Source organism: Salmo salar, chromosome ssa13, assembly GCF_905237065.1.
Source record: "Salmo salar chromosome ssa13, Ssal_v3.1, whole genome shotgun sequence".
NCBI lineage: Eukaryota > Metazoa > Chordata > Actinopteri > Salmoniformes > Salmonidae > Salmo > Salmo salar.
The window spans coordinates 8,011,732-8,026,808 of record NC_059454.1 but is presented as its reverse complement, the minus strand read 5'-3'; positions in this window follow the sequence as shown (position 1 = coordinate 8,026,808).

The following is a 15,077-nucleotide window of genomic DNA, read 5'->3' as shown; positions in this document are numbered from 1 at the left end:
AAGCGGCAGCTCCACTGCCTGCTTGAATGAGTTATTTATCCTCAACGATGGAACGACTGACTCGATGTCATCCCAAATCACATCCTGATAATCTGGTGGTGTACCACTCAGGCACAGAGACACACACACACTGAAATATGGTCTGAAAACATTCTTGCTATGAATAGCAAAGTCTGTCGGTGGTCTAAAAGAGATCTTGAGTGATACAGAGCCTCGTCCTCAGTCTTTTTCTATTCTACCTCATACCCCTGTCTCCCTCTTTCCCCAGCAGTTAGCCAAATACATTTAAACTCAGTTTTTCACAATTCCTGATTTTTAATCCTAGTAAAAATTCCCTGTCTTAGGTCAGTTAGGATCACAACTTTATTTTTAAGAATGTGAAATGTCAGAATAATAGTAGAGAGAATGATTTATTTCAGCTTTTATTTCTTTCATCACATTCCCAGTGGGTCAGAAGTTTACATACACTCAATTAGTATTTGGTAGCATTGCCTTTAAATTGTTTAACTTGGGTCAAACGTTTAGGGTAGCCTTCCACAAGCTTCCCACAATAAGTTGGGTGAATTTTGGCCCATTCCTCCTGACAGAGCTGGTGTAACTGAGTCAGGTTTGTAGACCTCCTTGCTCGCACACACCTTTTCACTTCTGCCCACAAATGTTCTAAAGGATTGGGGTCAGGGCTTTGTGATGGCCACTTCAATACCTTGACTTTGTTGTCCTTAAGCCATTTTGCCACAACTTTGGAAGTATGCTTGGGGTCATTGTCCATTTGGAAGACCCATTTGCGACCAAGCTTTAACTTCCTGACTGACGTCTTGAGATGTTGCTTCAATATATCCACCTAATAAGTGTTCTAGTCCCTCCTGCAGCAAAACACCCCCACAACATGATGCTGCCACCCCCGTGCTTCACGGTTGGGATGGTGTTCTTCGGCTTGCAAGCCTCCCCCTTTATCCTCCAAACATAACGATGGTCATTATGACCAAACAGTTCTATTTTTGTTTCATCAGACCAGAGGACATTTCTCCAAAAAGTACGATCGTTGTCGACCTTACTGACCCTTTAATCTCCATGGTGACCACTGCTCAGACAGTCTGTCATAATGTATGTCCTGCTGATCATCTGTTTATCCCAGAACAGAATGACACTTCTGTTTATCCCAGAACAGAATGACACTTATGTTTATCCCAGAGCAGAATGACACTTCTGTTTATCCCAGAGCAGAATGACACTTCTGTTTATCCCAGAGCAGAATGACACTTCTGTTTATCCCAGAACAGAATGACACTTCTGTTTATCCCAGAGCAGAGGGACACTTCTGTTTATCCCAGAGCAGAGGGACACTTCTGTTTATCCCAGAACAGAATGACACTTCTGTTTATCCCAGAGCAGAGGGACACTTCTGTTTATCCCAGAACAGAATGACACTTCTGTTTATCCCAGAGCAGAGGGACACTTCTGTTTATCCCAGAACAGAGGGACACTTCTGTTTATCCCAGAACAGAGGGACACTTCTGTTTATCCCAGAACAGAGGGACACTTCTGTTTATCCCAGAACAGAATGACACTTCTGTTTATCCCAGAACAGAATGACACTTCTGTTTATCCCAGAACAGAATGACACTTCTGTTTATCCCAGAGCAGAGGGACACTTCTGGTGATTTCATCAAAACAGCTCTGGCTGCGTTGTGGTCCTTGGGCTCAGAGTTGCTCATGGTAACAGACTTGCGTTTTGGCGTCTCTAGAACTGTCTTCATGGACAGACATTTTGAGTGGATCCCTCCGATCATCATACTAATGGGGTTTTGTATGGATCTGTTCATTTCCATCTGTCAACTGTAGACCCTGCTGCTTCCTCCTGGGGGTCTCTGTCCTTTCTTTCTCTCTCTCTTTCTCTCTGTGTGTGTCTGCCTGCGTCTCTCCCTCTGTGTGTGTCTCCTTGTGTTTTTGTCTCTGGGTCTCTCCCGCTGTGTCTCTGGGACTCTCCGTCTGTCTCTCTCTGGGTCTCTCCCTTTGTGTCTGTCTCTGGGTCTCTCCCTTTGTGTGTGTCTCTGGGTCTCTCCCATTGTGTGTCTCTGGGTCTCTCCCGCTGTGTCTCTGGGACTCTCCGTCTGTCTGTTTCTGGGACTCTCCGTCTGTCTGTCTCTGGGTCTCTCCCTTTGTGTGTGTGTGTGTCTCTGGGTCTCTCCCTTTGTGTGTGTGTGTCTCTGGGTCTCTCCCTTTGTGTGTGTGTGTGTGTGTCTCTGGGTCTCTCCCTTTGTGTGTGTGTGTGTGTGTGTGTGTGTGTGTGTGTCTGTCTCTCCCTTTGTGTGTGTGTCTGTGTGTGTCTGGGTCTCTCCCTTTGTCTGTCTCCGGGTCTCTCCCTCTGTCTGTCTCTGGGTCTCTCCCTCTGGGTCTCTCCCTCTGTGTGTGTCTCTGGGTCTCTCCCTCTGTGTGTGTGTCTCTGGGGTCTCTCCCTCTGTGTGTGTGTCTCTGTGTCTCTCCCTCTGTATGTGTGTGTCTCTAAGGTCTCTCCCTCTGTGTGTCTCTGGGTCTCTCCCTCTGTGTGTCTCTGGGTCTCTCCCTCTGTGCGTGTCTCTGGGTCTTTGTTTCTGGGTCTCTCCCTCTGTGTGTCTCTGGGTCTCTCCCTCTGTGTGTCTCTGGGTCTCTCCCTCTGTGTGTCTCTGGGTCTCTCCCTCTGTGTGTCTCTGGGTCTCTCCCTCTGTTTGTCTCTGGGTCTCTGTCTCTGGGTCTCTCCCTCTGTTTGTCTCTGGGTCTCTCCCTCTGTTTGTTTCTGGGTCTCTCCCTCTGTCTCTGTGCTGTTAGAAGGCAGCTGTTGCATCTCCCCACTGTGTTGTATCTCTCTTGGTTCTAATGATCTCGTACTCTGAATTCCTCTCATAGCTGATCTAGAGTCCCTGTCTGCACCGACCAACCGACCGGCAAGCAGTCCAACAGACCCGCTGGCCCGGACCAAACATTCCTCAGCCGCTCTAAACACACACACACACACACACACACACACACACACACACACACACACACACACACACACACACACACACACACACACACACACACATTCTCTGGGGTCCTGTCGACCGCCTGCCGCAAACTAAGCTTGCCCGATGCCTCTCTCTCTCTCCCTCCCTCTCTCTATTTCACTTGAGTTCTCTGCCTCTCCTAAATCCCGAGGTCTTCATTGTGTTCAGTAGATTTTGTTTCCCCTGATTTATAACCCTGGCCATTCTGGCTCCTAGCCTAGATGTGGTGATGTGTCCCAAATGGTATCTGGTGAACCCTATGGGCCCTGGTAAGAAGTAGTGAATAAGGAATCATTTGGCCCCTAGACCAGATGAAGATACAATACCAGGGTATAATTAGTTATGCTGGCATCCCTCACATCATAGACCCTCTATAATGAAAAACATGGAGCTGGACTTGTGAACAAGGAACTCACTTTCAGAAATCTGTCTTTGGATTCTCTCCTTTCAATACTTTTGAGTGCCCCTTTTACTGTCTAACTGCATACGTGTCCAGTAGGTGTAATCTCACAGATAAGTGCCATTACATCTCAATTTCACTGTACAAAAAAGTAGTACTGGAGACTTTACATAGTCTGCAGGGCGTTTGTACAGTACAGTGTATTTACGGTCTCTCTGCATGACCACTGTGCTGTCCACTACAGTATGTGCAGCACAGATGATCGGTGTAATGTCAAAGGCAGACATTTAGAATTGAACGACCAGTAACTGAGTTGTAGTGGTGAGACCAGTAACTGAGATGTAGTGGGGAGACCAGTAACTGAGATGTAGTGGGGAGACCAGTAACTGAGTTGTAGTGGGGAGACCAGTAACTGAGTTGTAGTGGGGACACCAGTAACTGAGTTGCAGTGGGGAGACCAGTAACTGAGTTGTAGTGGGGAGACCAGTAACTGAGTTGCAGTGGGGAGACCAGTAACAGACTTGTAGTGGGGAGACCAGTAACTGAGTTGTAGTGGGGAGACCAGTAACTGAGATGTATTGGGGAGACCAGTAACTGAGTTGTATGGGGGAGACCAGTAACTGAGTTGTAGTGGGGACACCAGTAACTGAGTTGTAGGGGGGAGGGCAGTAAGTGAGTTGTAGGGGGAGGGCAGTAAGTGAGTTGTAGGGGGGAGGGCAGTAACTGAGTTGCAGGGGGAGGGCAGTAAATGAGTTGCAGGGGGAGGGCAGTAACTGAGTTGCAGGGGGGAGACCAGTAACTGAGTTGCAGGGGGGAGACCAGTACATTAGTTGTAGGGGGGAGACCCGTACATTAGTTGTAGGGGGGAGACCCGTAACTGAGTTGTAGGGGGGAGACCCGTAACTGAGTTGTAGTGGGGAGACCAGTACATTAGTTGGATGGGGGAGGGCAGTAACTGAGTTGTAGTGGGGAGACCAGTAACTGAGTTGTAGTGGGGAGACCAGTAACTGAGTTGTAGGGGGGAGACCAGTAACTGAGTTGTAGTGGGGAGACCAGTAACTGAGTTGTAGGGGGGAGACCCGTAACTGAGTTGTAGTGGGGAGACCCGTAACTGAGTTGTAGTGGGGAGACCAGTAACTGAGTTGTAGGGGGAGACCAGTAACTGAGTTGTAGTGGGGAGACCAGTAACTGAGTTGTAGTGGGGAGACCAGTAACTGAGTTGTAGTGGGGAGACCAGTAACTGAGTTGTAGTGGGAGACCAGTAACTGAGTTGTAGTGGGGAGACCAGTAACTGAGTTGTAGTGGGGAGACCAGTAACTGAGTTGTAGGGGGGAGACCAGTAACTGAGTTGTAGGGGGGAGACCAGTAACTGAGTTGTAGTGGGGAGACCAGTAACTGAGTTGTAGGGGGAGACCAGTAACTGAGTTGTAGTGGGGAGACTAGTAACTGAGTTGTAGTGGGGAGACCCGTAACTGAGTTGTAGTGGGGAGACCCGTAACTGAGTTGTAGTGGGGAGACCAGTATCTGAGTTGTAGTGGGGTGACCAGTAACTGAGTTGTAGTGGGGAGACCAGTAACTGAGTTGTAGTGGGGAGACCAGTAACTGAGTTGTATTGGGGAGACCAGTAACTGAGTTGTAGTGGGGAGACCAGTAACTGAGTTGTAGTGGGGAGACCAGTAACTGAGTTGTAGTGGGGAGACCAGTAACTGAGTTGTAGGGGGGAGGGCAGTAACTGAGTTGCAGAGGGGAGGGCAGTAACTGAGTTGTAGGGGGGAGACCAGTACATTAGTTGTAGGGGGGAGACCAGTAACTGAGTTGTAGGGGGGAGACCAGTAACTGAGATATAGGTGGAGACCCCTAACTGAGTTGTAGTGGGGAGACCCGTAACTGAGTTGTATGGGGGAGACCAGTAACTGAGTTGTATGGGGGAGACCAGTAACTGAGTTGTAGGGGGGAGACCAGTAAATTAGTTATAGTGGGGAGACCAGTAATTTAGTTGTAGTGGGAGACCAGTAACTGAGTTGTAGGGGGAGGGCAGTAACTGAGTTGTAGGGGGAGGGCAGTAACTGAGTTGTAGGGGGGAGGGCAGTAACTGAGTTGTAGGGGGAGGGCAGTAACTGAGTTGCAGGGGGGAGACCAGTACATTAGTTGTAGGGGGAGACCCGTACATTAGTTGTAGGGGGAGACCAGTAACTGAGTTGTAGGGGGGCGACCAGTAACTGAGTTGCAGGGGGAGGGCAGTAACTGAGTTGCAGGGGGAGGGCAGTAACTGAGTTGCAGGGGGAGGGCAGTAACTGAGTTGCAGGGGGAGGGCAGTAACTGAGTTGCAGGGGGAGGGCAGTAACTGAGTTGCAGGGGGAGGGCAGTAACTGAGTTGTAGGGGGAGGGCAGTAACTGAGTTGCAGGGGGAGACCAGTACATTAGTTGTAGGGGGGAGACCCGTACATTAGTTGTAGGGGGAGACCAGTAACTGAGTTGTAGTGGGGAGGGCAGTAACTGAGTTGCAGGGGGGAGGGCAGTAACTGAGTTGCAGGGGGGAGACCAGTACATTAGTTGTAGGGGGGAGACCCGTACATTAGTTGTAGGGGGGAGACCAGTAACTGAGTTGTAGTGGGGAGGGCAGTAACTGAGTTGCAGGGGGGAGGGCAGTAAATGAGTTGCAGGGGGGAGACCAGTAACTGAGTTGCAGGGGGGAGACCAGTACATTAGTTGTATGGGGGAGACCCGTACATTAGTTGTAGGGGGGAGACCAGTAACTGAGTTGTAGTGGGGAGACCAGTAACTGAGATATAGGTGGAGACCCCTAACTGAGTTGTAGTGGGGAGACCAGTAACTGAGCAGTATGGGGGAGACCAGTAACTGGGCTGTATGGGGGAGACCAGTAACTGAGTTGTATGGGGGAGACCAGTAACTTAGTTGTAGTGGGGAGACCAGTAACTGAGTTGTAGGGGGGAGACCAGTAACTGAGTTGTAGGGGGGAGACCAGTAACTGAGTTGTAGGGGGGAGACCAGTAAATTAGTTGTAGGGGGGCGACCAGTAACTGAGATGTAGTGGGGAGACCAGTAACTGAGTTGTTGGGGGAGACCAGTAAATTAGTTATAGTGGGGAGACCAGTAATTTAGTTGTAGTGGGGAGACCAGTAATTTAGTTGCAGGGGGAGACCAGTAATTTAGTTGCAGGGGGGAGACCAGTAACTGAGTTGTAGGGGGGAGACCAGTAACTGAGTTGTAGGGGGGAGACCAGTAACTGAGTTGCAGGGGGAGGGCAGTAACTGAGTTGCAGGGGGAGGGCAGTAACTGAGTTGCAGGGGGAGGGCAGTAACTGAGTTGCAGGGGGGGGGCAGTAACTGAGTTGCAGGGGGGAGGGCAGTAACTGAGTTGCAGGGGGAGGGCAGTAACTGAGTTGTAGGGGGGAGGGCAGTAACTGAGTTGTAGGGGGAGGGCAGTAACTGAGTTGTAGGGGGAGGGCAGTAACTGAGTTGTAGGGGGAGGCCAGTAACTGAGTTGCAGGGGGAGACCAGTACATTAGTTGTAGGGGGGAGACCCGTACATTAGTTATAGTGGGGAGACCAGTAATTTAGTTGTAGTGGGAGACCAGTAACTGAGTTGTAGGGGGAGGGCAGTAACTGAGTTGTAGGGGGAGGGCAGTAACTGAGTTGTAGGGGGAGGGCAGTAACTGAGTTGTAGGGGGAGGGCAGTAACTGAGTTGCAGGGGGAGACCAGTACATTAGTTGTAGGGGGGAGACCCGTACATTAGTTGTAGGGGGGAGACCAGTAACTGAGTTGTAGGGGGGCGACCAGTAACTGAGTTGCAGGGGGAGGGCAGTAACTGAGTTGCAGGGGGAGGGCAGTAACTGAGTTGCAGGGGGGAGGGCAGTAACTGAGTTGCAGGGGGAGGGCAGTAACTGAGTTGCAGGGGGAGGGCAGTAACTGAGTTGCAGGGGGGAGGGCAGTAACTGAGTTGTAGGGGGAGGGCAGTAACTGAGTTGCAGGGGGAGACCAGTACATTAGTTGTAGGGGGGAGACCCGTACATTAGTTGTAGGGGGGAGACCAGTAACTGAGTTGTAGTGGGGAGGGCAGTAACTGAGTTGCAGGGGGAGGGCAGTAACTGAGTTGCAGGGGGGAGACCAGTACATTAGTTGTAGGGGGAGACCCGTACATTAGTTGTAGGGGGAGACCCGTACATTAGTTGTAGGGGGAGACCAGTAACTGAGTTGTAGTGGGGAGGGCAGTAACTGAGTTGCAGGGGGAGGGCAGTAAATGAGTTGCAGGGGGGAGGCCAGTAACTGAGTTGCAGGGGGGAGACCAGTACATTAGTTGTATGGGGGAGACCCGTACATTAGTTGTAGGGGGGAGACCAGTAACTGAGTTGTAGTGGGGAGACCAGTAACTGAGATATAGGTGGAGACCCCTAACTGAGTTGTAGTGGGGAGACCAGTAACTGAGCAGTATTGGGGAGACCAGTAACTGGGCTGTATGGGGGAGACCAGTAACTGAGTTGTATGGGGGAGACCAGTAACTTAGTTGTAGTGGGGAGACCAGTAACTGAGTTGTAGGGGGAGACCAGTAACTGAGTTGTAGGGGGAGACCAGTAACTGAGTTGTAGGGGGAGACCAGTAAATTAGTTGTAGGGGGGCGACCAGTAACTGAGATGTAGTGGGGAGACCAGTAACTGAGTTGTTGGGGGGAGACCAGTAAATTAGTTATAGTGGGGAGACCAGTAATTTAGTTGTAGTGGGGAGACCAGTAATTTAGTTGCAGGGGGGAGACCAGTAATTTAGTTGCAGGGGGGAGACCAGTAACTGAGTTGTAGGGGGGAGACCAGTAACTGAGTTGTAGGGGGAGACCAGTAACTGAGTTGCAGGGGGGAGGGCAGTAACTGAGTTGCAGGGGGAGGGCAGTAACTGAGTTGCAGGGGGGAGGGCAGTAACTGAGTTGCAGGGGGGGGCAGTAACTGAGTTGCAGGGGGAGGGCAGTAACTGAGTTGCAGGGGGAGGGCAGTAACTGAGTTGTAGGGGGGAGGGCAGTAACTGAGTTGTAGGGGGAGGGCAGTAACTGAGTTGTAGGGGGGAGGGCAGTAACTGAGTTGTAGGGGGGAGGGCAGTAACTGAGTTGCAGGGGGGAGACCAGTACATTAGTTGTAGGGGGGAGACCCGTACATTAGTTGTAGGGGGGAGACCAGTAACTGAGTTGTAGTGGGGAGGGCAGTAACTGAGTTGCAGGGGGGAGACCAGTAACTGAGTTGTAGTGGGGAGACCCGTAACTGAGTTGTAGTGGGGAGACCAGTAACTGAGTTGTAGTGGGGAGACCAGTAACTGAGATATAGGTGGAGACCCCTAACTGAGTTGTAGTGGGGAGACCAGTAACTGAGTTGTAGGGGGGAGACCAGTAACTGAGTTGTAGGGGGGAGACCAGTAATTTAGTTGCAGTGGGGAGACCAGTAACTGAGTTGCAGTGGGGAGACCCGTACATTAGTTGTAGGGGGGAGACCCATATCTGAGTTTTAGGGGGGAGACCAGTAACTGAGTTGTAGTGGGGAGACCCTTAACTGAGTTGTAGGGGGGAGACCAGTAACTGAGTTGTAGTGGGGAGACCAGTAACTGAGTTGTAGGGGGGAGACCAGTAACTGAGTTGTAGGGGGGAGACCAGTAACTGAGTTGTAGTGGGGAGACCAGTAACTGAGTTGTAGTGGGGAGACCCGTAACTGAGTTGTAGTGGGGAAACCAGTAACTGAGTTGTAGGGGGGAGGGCAGTAACTGAGTTGTAGTGGGGAGACCAGTAACTGAGTTGTGGTCGGGAGACTAGTTACTGAGTTGTTGGGGGGAGACCAGTAACTGAGTTGTAGTGGGGAGACCCGTAACTGAGTTGTAGTGGGGAGACCAGTAACTGAGTTGTAGGGGGGAGACCCGTAACTGAGTTGTAGTGGGGAGACCAGTAACTGAGTTGTAGGGGGGAGACTAGTAACTGAGTTGTAGTGGGGAGACCAGTAACTGAGTTGTAGTGGGGAGACCAGTAACTGAGTTGTAGTGGGGAGACCAGTAACTGAGTTGTAGTGGGGACACCAGTAACTGAGTTGTAGTGGGGACACCAGTAACTGAGTTGTAGGGGGGAGACCAGTATCTGAGTTGTAGTGGGGAGACCCGTAACTGAGTTGTAGTGGGGAGACCAGTAACTGAGTTGTAGTGGGGACACCAGTAACTGAGTTGTAGTGGGGACACCAGTAACTGAGTTGTAGTGGGGACACCAGTAACTGAGTTGTAGGGGGGAGACCAGTATCTGAGTTGTAGGGGGGAGACCAGTAACTGCAAGATAAATCACAGGCTGCAAATGGCTTCTTCTCCTCAGCAGTTCAGACAGCCTTCATCTGTCTGTGTGGGAGCACCATTAGTCTCAGAACACTGCGTTTACATGCTAATAACTGAATATTAAACTGATTATGGCAGTAGGTTCGAGTATGCCATTAGTCATGTAAACAACTTACTCTGCTCATCTGAATCAGCGTAAGGTCATAATCAAAGTAAGCAATCAAATTATTAGGACATGTAAACAGTTTAATTAATCGGGAGTTCCAGCTGTGTGTATATGATCTCTGCATTGGTAACGCAAGCCTCTTTCTTATGAGCGAGTGAAGTCAATTCGAAAAACTGAAAGTATACAGAACTAGTCTTCAAATACAAACGTTATATGTCCGAACTCAGAATCAAATAGTCTTTACAAAAATAACATGGTCGCTGTGGTAGAACGTTTAGTTTGATTGCCGATTTTCTGCATTTATCTGAGTGCTTGATCAGGTAGGCTGATTTCAGATGTGTCCAATGTAAAACAGGATTATTAGGGAAATCGTTCTTGCAAAGCATGTCAACTTTTGAACTATTGTATTAATATGATTTAATGTTCAGCCTGTATGTAACTGGCATGGCTTCTCGCTACCTTGAAGCTGTAGCGTTATCTCTCAAAGGGGCCCATTTCGGGGAATTTACACCTCGATGTGATAGCTTCATTGTATTTTGGTACGCCAGAAGTACATTAACTTCCAATGGAATGCTGAATTTGCGTTGTAAAGGCGGTTGTCCTGCATACGTTGGATTTATCGAACAGTAAGCTGTAGACGGCTTGACAGAAATGGTAGCAGAAGGTGAATGTTGAACTTTTGTTGCGCACATATCCAAATGATGTCGCGTAACATTTCGCGCAAAAACACTGTAGGTGTGAGAGGCTTTACACCTCATGTCCATCAGATAGTATTCCAATAAAAACAAATCCTGACACATTTTATCCTATAGGAGTCCAAAAGGATTGGTTCCAAAATCTGATCTGATTTTTCTGTTGGTCATACTGCAAATGAACTTGCAGCCTTGAATCACTCCCATATTGTGCACAGGGGCATTGTTATGCTGAAACAGGAAAGGGCCTTCCTAAAACTGTTGCAAGCATAGAATAATCTAGAATGTATGCTGTAGAATTAAGATTTCCTTTCACTGGAACTAAAGGGCCCGAACCATGAAAAACAGCCCCAGACCATTATTCCTCCTCCACCAAACTTTACAGCTGGCACTATGCATTCGGGCAGGTAGGTTTTAACTGGCAAACAGAGATTTGTTCGTCGGACTGCCAGATAGTGAAGGGTGATTCATCACTCCGGAGAGAACGCGTTTCCACTGCTCCAGAGTCCAATGGCGAAAAGCTTTACACGCTTTAGCAGTTGCTGGTTTCATTCTGTGAGCTTGTGTGGCCTACCACTTTGCGGCTGAGCCGTTGTTGCTCCTAGATGTTTCCACTTCACAATAACAGCACTTACAGTTGATCGGGGGCAGCTCTAGCAGGGCAGAAATTTGAGAAAGTGACTTGTTGGAAAGGTGGCATTCTATGACGGTGCCACGTTGAAAGTCACTGAGCTCTTCAGTATGGCCATTCATTCTACTGCCAATGTTTGTCTATGGAGATTGCATGGCTGTGTGCTTGATTTTATACACCTGTCAACAATGGGTGTGGCAGAAATAGTAAAATCCACTAATTTGAAGGGGTGTCCACATACCTTTGTATGTGCTACCGGTCAAAAGTTTTAGAACACCTACTCATTCAAGGGTTTTTCTTTAGCATAATAGTGAAGACATCAAAACTACGAAATAACACATATGGAATCATGTAGTAACCAAAAAATATTTTCTATTTGAGATTCTTCAAAGTAGCCGCTCTTTTCCTTGATGACAGCATTGCACACTCTTAACCTGCTTCATGAGGTAGTATATATAGTCAAAGCATATTGTTTATAAGAGATGTGAATTGGAGATTGTATTCGCTATTGTACCTTTATTTCTCTCTTTACTTGCACACACACACACTTTGGTTGAAGCAAGTTGCCAGACCACTAAATGCCACTAGCCCATCCATACTACATGTGCATACTACATACTACATCCATACTACATGTGTGGTGCTGTTCTGTGCATCTTCAGCGTTATTTATTAAACCACCTCAACTGGAACGTCTGTCATCTGTGCCCATGTAACAGTTTAGCTTCCGTCCCTCTCCTCGCCCCGACCTGGGCTCGAACCAGGGACCCTCTGAACACATCAACAACTGACACCCCACGAAGCATCGTTACCCATCGCGCCACAGCTCTTGCAGAGCAAGGGGAACAACTACTTCAAGGTCTCAGAGAGAGTGACGTCGTCGCCCGATTTGAAACGCTATTAGCGCGCACCACCACCGCTAACTAGCTAGCCATTTCACATCGGTTACCCTCATCATACGGGAACAAACACATTAAGTAAAACCTAAAGAATACACAGTCCACCAAGTCCTCACTTACAATGGGGCGGCAGGTAGCCTAGTGGTTAGAGTGTTGGGCAAGTAACTGAAAGGTTGCTGGATCAAAATGTAAAAATCGATCGTTCTGAACAAGGCAGTTAACCCACTGTTCCCCGGTAGGCCGTCATTGTAAATAAGAATTTTTTCTTAACTGACTTGCCGAGTTAAATAAAGGTTCAATTATAAAATATATACATATTTTTCCCAGATACCGTGTTTGTTTTTTGTAACAGGACATGCATCTCGACTCCGTCCTTCCCATTCTATAATTCCAACGTGATATCAATATGAGTGATTAACAAATAAGTGTTGCGTTTCACTTTCCGTTTTGGTGACCCACGAATCGAAATGCATCACTCTGAAATGTCTGTCCTGTAAACAATATTTCCGGTTTTGAGTTGTTAGTTTCAACCTGTAATTAAACACAGGGTACGCAGTTTATAAGGAATATATTCTGTATATGATTACTATTGTGGCAGATGTGTGTGTAGGTAGTGCATTTTATGTTTTATGTTTTAAATATATCACAAACCATTTATTGATTAGGACACTTAAAACATTTTGTTTTGACTTTGGGCTATTTATCAAAAATGTACTGTCAACAGAAAGCAGCAACAGCATTATTCTCAACCTACAGTATGTTTAGCAAAATAAACGGAACTTTTAACATTCATTCAATTACTTTTAATTAGGTAAAAACTGCTAAATGAGTCCAAAAACGGGATGTGTTTCACTTATTTTGATGATCTACCAGAAATCATGAAAATAGGGTTGACTTGCCTATAATAAGTCACATATAATGTATTTAGCTATAACAATACAGTGACTCAAAAAACGACATACAAATTGCTACAATTTACCAAGTTAGCTAGTCACCTGACTGGCAAAATGTGTCTAACCGTAGTTTCTTTGCTAGCATAAAAACGAGTGCATAAAATGAGGAAAATATGGCTAAAACATTGACAACTGTAAAATACTGTAATCACAGTTATTGCATTCACTCACAGTCTCTGTATATACTCCCGTAGCACTGTAGATATTTTATCTCCATCCAATTGAAATGGCATGATATTCTCATGCTTAAATTCAAGGTCAGAATATGCGTAGAGAGAAAAGAGTGTAACACGGAATTACGTTCCATTTCGTTCGTGTCTACACTTGACATTTACGTGAGACTTCTGCTATCAGAATACGAAGATTACATTGAAAAGACGAGTATAGACAGACACTTGTGTTCAGATCTGGCTAACCACTTCAGGAGATGGTGAGCGATTCATTGTGTGCCGATGACATCCTACAATACCTTTGTCTGTACATTATACCTTGAAGCTATTTTATCGCCCCCAGAAACCTGCTCCTTTTACTCTCTTGTTCCGGACGTCCTAGACGACCAATTCTCATAGCTTTTAGCCATACCCTTATCCTACTCCTCCTCTGTTCCTCTGGCGATGTTGAGGTGAATCCAGGCCCTGCAGTGCGTAGCTCCACTCCCACTCCTCAGGTGCTCTAATTTCTTGACTTCTGTAACCGTAAAAGCCTTGGTTTCATGCATGTTAACATTAGAAACCTACTCCCTAAGTTTGTTTTACTCACTGCTTTAGCACACTCTGCCAACCCGGATGCCCTAGCCGTGTCTGAATCCTGGCTTAGGAAGACCACCAAAAACTCTGAAATCTCCATCCCTAACTACAACATTTTCAGACAAGATAAAACGGCCAAAGGGGGCGGTGTTGCAATCTACTGCAGAGATAGCCTGCAGAGCTCTGTCCTACTATCCAGGTCTGTACCCAAACAATTTGAACTTCTACTTTTAAAAATCCACCTCTCTAAAAACAAGTCTCTCACTGTTGCCGCCTGCTATAGAACACCCTCTGCCCCCAGCTGTGCTCTGGACAACATATGTGAACTGATTGCCCCCCATCTATCTTCAGAGTTCGTGCTGCTAGGCGACCTAAACTGGGACATGCTTAACACCCCGGCCATCCTACAATCTAAGCTTGATGCCCTCAATCTCACACAAATTATCAACAAACCTACCAGGTACCACCCCAAAGCCGTAAACACGGGCACCCTCATAGATATCATCCTATCCAACTTGCCCTCTAAATACACCTCTGCTGTCTTCAACCAAGATCTCAGCGATCACTGCCTCATTGCCTGCATCCGTAATGGGTCAGCGGTCAAACGACCTCCACTCATCACTGTCAAACGCTCCCTGAAACAATTCAGCGAGCAAGCCTTTCTAATCGACCTGGCCTGGGTATCCTGGAAGGATATTGACCTCATCCCGTCAGTAGAGGATGCCCGGTTATTTTTTTTAAATGCCTTCCTCACCATCTCAAATAAGCATGCCCCATTCAAAAAATGTAGAACCAGGAACAGATATAGCCCTTGGTTCTCTCCAGACCTGACTGCCCTTGACCAGCACAAAAACATCCTGTGGCGTTCTGCATTAGCATCGAACAGCCCCCGTGATATGCAACTTTTCAGGGAAGTTAGAAACCAATATACACAGGCAGTTAGAAAAGCCAAGGCTAGCTTTTTCAAGCAGAAATGTACTTCCTGCAACACAAACAAAAGTTCTGGGACACTGTAAAGTCCATGGAGAATAAGAACCCCTCCTCCCAGCTACCCACTGCACTGAGGATAGGAAACTCTGTCACCACCAACAAATCCACTATAATTGAGAATTTCAATAAGCATTTTTCTACGGCTGGCCATGCTTTCCACCTGGCTACCCCTACCCCGGTCAACAGCACTGCACCCCCCACAGCAACTCACCCAAGCCTCCCCCATTTCTCCTTCTCCCAAATCCAGTCAGCTGATGTTCTGAAAGAGCTGC